Consider the following 7,566-nt stretch of genomic DNA (forward strand, 5'->3'; position numbering starts at 1 on the left):
TACTGTGAATGTACTTGATACCACTGAACTATACACTTAAAGTGGTTAAAATGTATATTTTACCACAATTTTAAAATATATATATATACATATATTTATTTATCACATTAGTCAGGAGCAGTGGGACACAAGGACCGTGTGTGTGTGTGTGTGTGTGTGTGTGTGTGTGTGTGCGTGCGTGTGTGTGTGTGTGTGTATATGTATGTAGATGCCATCCAGCTTGGATGAAACAAAACAGCCAAGAATGAGAAAGGGGCAGTCGTCCCCGGAGACACATTTGCCGACTGTTAGATGACCTAAGCATGCAAGGAACTTTTATAAGGATAGATTTGAAAATTGTCTTACAGGGCCAAACAAATGATTGGTTAAAGGCTGTCATGGAGCCACAAAAGACAAAAGTAGATAGGCATCATCCTAAAGATGCCACCAGCTGGTAAATATTCAACAAATATTTATTGCACTCTTGCTACCATATTTCATCAGATCTAACACAATATAAATTATTAAGCCATTTATGGAGTACACATGTGTTTATTATATGACTTTCTGTTTTCTTGTATTTCTGAAATACTTAACTATTTAAAAGCTCTAATACTATCACAAATACCTTGTGTCCTTGTGTGATGTAAATTTAGTTTATTTACATAGAACCCAAACAGGAAGGGTGTATAGAATATCACAAAGAAGCTAAGGAAATAAACAGAAGCTCTAGCTGTGGAATAGAGAACAGCTGGAAGGTAGGGGAGAAAGTGCAGTTAACAGTTAAACTTTGCCTAAGAAATTTCCTAGAAAATACCTATTTTTTGCATGAAATAAAATCAGGTGTTTTTGACATATTCTAGGAAAAGGTAGCTGGCTAAAAAATCCTAAGGTCCAATACAAATCTAGACATAGCATCTTCTAACTCAAAGCCCAGGGCTCATGAAGCTAAAACAAGTGGCTACACAGAAATCTAAAGGGAAAAAAATGTGTCACAGGTCACAATAATACCCATCACCATGGACTCCAGAATATCAAAGTTACAAAGGCTCATATGTAAGAATCCAAAATAAATCACTAATGATCTAATGATTAACTGCATGGGCTTTGGTATCATACAGACCAGTGATAAATCTAGGTTTAATTGCTCAATTGCTGGGGTTTTAGAGAAGTTACTTAAAGTTAACTCTCTAAACTTAGTTAATTCATCTGGAGAGTTAACAGCTCTCCGTATCTACCTCATAGGATCCTGGGGAAGGTTAAACATGATGATATATATGCAGCATCTAACACACAGTGCCAGGTACATAGTAAGTGCTCAATAAATGTTAACTGGTATTGTTAATATGCTAAGACATTATTCATGTAAGGTGCTTTGTCTAGCACCTGGCACATAGTATGTGTCTTATAAATGCTAGTTGCTGTTGTCGTTATCCCATGTCATAAGCAGACTGATCTTGATCACTGTCTTTTATTCTTTCTATTTCATTGCATATGTACTCCGTTTCCTACATCATAACCCAAAATTAGGGCTCGGGTTTAAGGAAATAGAAAAGAAATATTAGCTTTCATACTAAAATGGTTGCTCAGACCAGCTTTGATCAGGGCTCTCTAGCTGGAGTATCAGCAACTGTTCCTGCCAAAAGTGAAGTAGTACTTTAATTATCATTTGCCTAATTAGCACATTTCTCCTTGTTGATATAGTTTCATCAAGAATTTGTGGGTGGAAGTAGAGTTAGTAGGACAAGCACTTCTAGACCCTTGGCCTAAATACTATTCATTCAACATGATTTGAGCAAATATTATTTGCCAGCCATTGTTTTAGGTACTGGGATTCAGCAGAGAACAACAAAAATATATATTACTCCATGCATATTCCTTCCTTGGTGCTTTTATATATCTTTAAAAGGACCTATATTCTATATTACTAATTCTCATTCCAGCTGTATCTAATTTATTAACTCACCCATTGAGAGTTTAATTTTAGCCATTTTGTTTTTCTCTTCTAGAAATTCTATTTGTTTTTTTCTAAATCCTCCTAGTCTTTTTTTATAGTGTTAGTTGCTTTCTTGTGGTTTCAACTCCTTTTTATTTTGCTTGAAATATTTTAAATATAACTAATTTTTATATCCTGTGTTGGATAATTTCATTTCCTGAAGTACTTGGAGAAGGTGTGTGGTCCTCCTTCTATTACTTGTTGTTTCTGCCAGTAGTAGCTTACTTGTACATGTTTGCAACTTTGGATCGTGAGCACAAGTGAACTGAGTTTTATCTATAGGAATCCTCTGAATCTTGGACTGAAAGTTTATCCCTCCAGGAAAAATGTTTTTCTCCTCTGCTAAAAGCCTGGGAATATTATAAAGCTGTGGTCACTTTATATTAATTTCCTGCTTTAGAATTTCCAGGACAATGTGGTATAAATGTGAATCCAAACCCATGTGCTAACAGGTATATATGGTCACTACTTTTGAGGGGATGTTTTTACTCACTCAGAACCTTGGCCAAGACAGACACGTTTATTTCTCATCTCCCTTGTGGAGCAAATGTTTTCTAGCCCAGTCTTTCATGGAATGTGTACCTGTAAGGGTCCCAGATTTATACAGCATTCTCAGAACCACCCCTGACTTTTGCAAGGCTAGGATCTTGTTTTTGTCCCCCCAGAGCCATTGAAACCATGTTTCTTGGTTCTGAAATTGGCAAATACTTTCTGAGCTTGGGCTTTCAACTTCTTTGTTTCAGGCCCCCAAGGATTTCTCTTACTTCTTTTCATTCTCACCTTTGCATTTGAGAATACATTGATTATATTTTATTCAACTTTTCCAAGTGTGTTGTAGTGGAAGGAGTTTCAAATTACCACCATATTACAGATAATGGATGTTAATAATTCTATAATGGAAGTACAGGAGTTTTTTTGTTTTATTGCTGCCTTCAGTGAGGTTATGATCTTGTTGGGCATTTATTTGGAAATATCTTTAGAAAGAAATAAAGAAATATCTTTAAAACGTAGACTCTCCCAGACACTTGTCAGTTATGACAAACATGATGGGTTCCTTGCTCTTGCATATCCCAGCCTTGCAAGCATGAGTGTTGGCACTGTTGCTTGGGTTAAGGGGACACATTACCCAATTAAGCAGCAAGAACTTAGTGAAATACATTTGAAAGTTAGAGCAAGAAAATTATCTAAGAAAAAAAGCCTTTTGAGTAATGAAGGAGAGATGTTCAGATGTCACTCAGACCAGGATATATTCATTCCCCAATCAAAGTTGAGAAATCCTCTAGAATCTTCACATCGCAGGGGAGGGCATCTTATAAGTAGTGTTTTTCGTGGAGGGAGCTATCTGACCTATAGATGTCAGAATCATCTCAGAAGTTTGCTTTAAAAAGTAGAGTTCTGGGGCTTCCCTGGTGGCACAGCGGTTGAGAGTCCGCCTGCCGATGCAGGGGACGCGGGTTCGTGACCCGGTCCAGGAAGACCCCACATGCCGTGGAGCGGCTGGGCCCGTGAGCCATGGCCACTGAGCCTGCGCGTCGGGAGCCTGTGCTCCGCAACAGGAGAGGCCACAACAGTGAGAGGCCCACGTACCGCAAAACAAAACAAAAAAAATGTAGGATTCTGAACTCCACTCTCCCATATTCTGATTCAGTAGTCAGAAGTGGAATCTGGAAATCTGTGTCTTTTAACAAGCACCTCCCTCTGGTGACTATATTAAGTACAGTGAAGTGGGAGAAGCCCTAGTGCAGAGTATGTTTGCGTTTGAAAGAGTATGTTGCCATAATTTCAGGATCCCCTCTGATTCATGCAGTAGGAATAGAAAGGGCCAAACAGTAGAAGATCTGGGTTAGTCCTTGAGATTCAAAGTCTCTAAGTCTCTGCTGTACTAAAACCTAAACTCTGAGCCGTTACAGAGAGAAACAGACAGACAGACAGAAAGCCCACTGTAGTAAGTTCAGCAGCCTTGATCCAAACACGTGCCCATCTGGATTCTCATGACATCAGATCGGACCACTGGAGGATGAAAAATGCCTAACAAGAGTCAGAGAAATATACCCAGGACCATAAAAGAAGAGCTTCTGGAGTAAGAACAACACTGAAACCTCCCTCCAGGCCCTCCTGGAGAGAATCTGTCCACACTGTAATTCAGAAGGGGATTGGTCATTAGTGCCAAAATCATACTGCCTCTAAAGCCATCTGTCATTTACTGTCTGTTTCATACAGCATATTTTGTTTAACCATTACTTAACAACATGTATTTCCTCCCATTATGTGATTTTAATCCTTATCCCTAAATTAGGTGTTTATAAAACCTAAGCTAAAAGCATACCTTCTGGAAAATGTATATAGCAACACCCAGAATCCCTGTAATGCTGCCCAGAGCAGGTACATGACACATATCCTGAAATGGTGACCAAATAGGGACCCCTGGGGCACTAGTAGGAAAGAAAATGCTGCATATTATATGAAGTGTGGGAGGAGAGGATGGACCCATAATCAATAGCATTAGGCAGACGATTAGGTTTATAAAAAAAAAAAAATTGCAAGTGCAATGGTCCTTTAAGGAATGCCATTAAAATGAAGTATTTTAAAGAGTGCCATCCATTTGGAATCATTTTGGGAAAAATTTGAGAGGAATTTCAGATGAAGAACCTTGCTGTGATTGTTGCCTTAGGCACCATTTTTGGTTTACAAATTACATGCCATTTTACAGACAACTAAAGAAACACGATCCCACTCTATTATTCTGTTACCCCGTGTTTTAACAGTTCCATATGGTTAATATCGGTTGGCTGATTTCTTTAGAAACCATTAAAAATCTTGCCAGACACACAGGAAGAAAGCATGTGAGCGTGTTTTCCTGTTGCTGGTGACACTTCATCTCCTGCCCATCCCTTCAGTCTCTAACAAATTACTCAGCCTGCTGGAGCAGGATCCCTCAAAGGCTGGGAAATGACAGCCCTTGTCTGAGACATCCTCTCTTGCCACAACTAAAATTGGGCCTTTAGGCAAACAATAACACAGAAAGAGATCTGCTTTGTTTCTGTGGCACCAAATGACAGTATTAAGATATGAAGCCAATGTGAAAACCAGCTTGAAATGCAGTACACCATTCAAGGTAAAGGAATGGACAATACATCAATAATATGTAGACTCATTTGGGAGGATGTATTGGCAAGATAGGCTAGATTTTGCTGTAGTAACACCCATCCCCAAATCCCAGTGACATGATTACTAGGGTTTACTTCTCACTCATGCTTTCCGTCAGCGTAGGGGCAAGTGCAACTCACTGCCAAGTCATTACTCTGAGAACCAGGCTGACAAAGAAGGAATTATCTGGAATGTGGTTAAGCAGCATGGCAGAGGGAAAGGGAGTGTCCTAGGTTTTTTACATACATTGTCTTGTTTAACCTACCAGCCATCCAGTGAGATAGGTAGCAATATCCCTATTTTGTAGATGAGGAAATAAGTTTAGAGCAATCAAAGGACTTATTCAAAGTTACCACCTAATGAGTGGCAAAGGGAAAATTCAATTCTAGGTCTGTCTGAACATGGCAGGCAGGCTCTAGGATGGCCCTCAATAATCCCCACACCCTGGGATTCACAACCTTGTGTAATTCCCTCCCCTTGAACGTGGACTGGACCTAGTCCCTTGCTTGCAATGAAAAGCATATGGCAATGTCGCTGTTGTGATAGAATGTTGCTGCCAGTTTAGGTTATGAGAGATGGTCACTTTCACCCTACTAGCAGACCCTCTTGGCTTTCCCTTGCTAGCTTTGACGAAGCAAGTGGCCAGATTGGGTAAACCCACGTGGCAAAAACTAAGGGAAACCTCTGTCCAAGAGCCCTAAAGGAGCTGAATCCTGCCAACAGCTATGTAAGTGGGATTGGAACGTGATCCTTCCCCAGTTGAGCCTTCAAATGAGACCTCAGTCCTGTTCAATACCTTCATTGCAGCCTTGTGAGAGACCCTAAATTAGAGAATCCAGCTAAGCCATATGCAGATTCCTGACCCACAAAACTTTGAAATAATAAGTATGTGTTGCTTTAAGCCACTAAGTCTGTGGTGATGTGTCACGCAGCAATAGAGAGACCATTGCTGTTTCCACTGTGTGAATTAGCCTCTTTTTTGGCAGAGCATCCCACCCAAGCCTGTTCTCCTTCTTCCATTCCTTGTTTTGGTTGGTGATCTTCTTTATAGCTGGTCTTCTAAGTCATAAACTTGAGAGTTACCCTAGATTTCACCCACTGCCTCCCTTTCCACATATAAAGAGTCACCAAATCTTGTAGACACTAGGTCCTGTACATCTAAAATCCTGTTTCCTCTTCAGTCCCACAGTTTAAGTCAGGGCATAATCATCTCTTGCCTAGACTTTTTCCATGTCCTGAATGGAGACACTTGCATCCAGACTTGCTCCCCTCGAATCCATCCTCAGATGTATCACTGCCTCCCACACTGCTTCTAGGACAAGTCTACACTTTATGGCATCCTAGTATGACATTGTAATTCGATGATGTATTGTGCTACAGACTTCCTGTTACCTCCAGAACCTTCCTCCCATCCAGGCCCCAGAAAAAAATGTTCTATATACTGCTTCAGGGAAGGATTGTGAGACTGAAACAGGAAAACAAAGTCATCAAGATCCTGGCTTTAAGAATTTGGACCAAAATCCTGAAGGACTCAGAGCATATATTTAATACCATGTAGTTTTTAAAGGATATATGCTAGGTCCCAATCCGTTTTCCCCACCCTAGACTAGATAAAGGTTCTGTAGACTGAGGCACAGGAAGGATGCAGGGAAAGTGTGAGACCTAAGATATCTGTGTTGCTGAGAAGGGGCTCCACTTCCTGACTCACTGTCCCCATCTCAGTCCTGGGGAGAAGAATACTAGAAAGCACAGGTGGGTTTGGGGGATCAGAGAACAGAGAGACCTGCACCTGGATTCCAGGACTGGGAGGAGGGGGCAAACAGAGGGCAAGCCTGGCAGAGTTCCCTAGCACCAAGCCTTGCCTATGAGCACGAGAGACACAGCTGAGTATGGTGCCTAGAAAGACAGACAGGTGGCCATCTAAGTAGACTCTTGATAGGAGGCCACATGGAAAGGAGGGAATATTAGTGGATGCCAGTATAGACAGATGGAGAGGAAGGACAGCCTCCCTTTCCACATGTAAAGGCCACTCCCAGTCTCTCTGCCCTCCAAACTTAGACACAACCTAGGGAATGGGGAAGGGTCCCCAATTAATGGAGATTTAGCATCCACTCCTGGGCAGGAGAGAGATTTGAATTATAGGTTTCACCCTCTCACCAAGATTTTTCTAAAACTCTTTCTATTTCTCCCCCTACTTGGAGAGAAAGCATTTGAGAAGCCAAGTGTCATCCTAAAAGGTTGGTGCTTTGGGTAGGAATTTTGTTCTTGAGACTTGTAGGATGATGTGAGAAGACTCAAGAGAAAGAATCACCCCAAGACACAGCCCCAGACATCCTGCCTCCTCCAGCCCTTCCCTGAGAATTGTCTCTACCACAGCCCTTCCCTGAGAATTGTCTCTACCACAGCCCTTCCCTGAGAATTGTCTCTACCACAGCCCTTCCCTG

This window comes from Monodon monoceros, unplaced genomic scaffold, assembly GCF_005190385.1.
Source record: "Monodon monoceros isolate NGI ecotype Baffin Bay Population unplaced genomic scaffold, NGI_Narwhal_1 Super_Scaffold_6, whole genome shotgun sequence".
NCBI lineage: Eukaryota > Metazoa > Chordata > Mammalia > Artiodactyla > Monodontidae > Monodon > Monodon monoceros.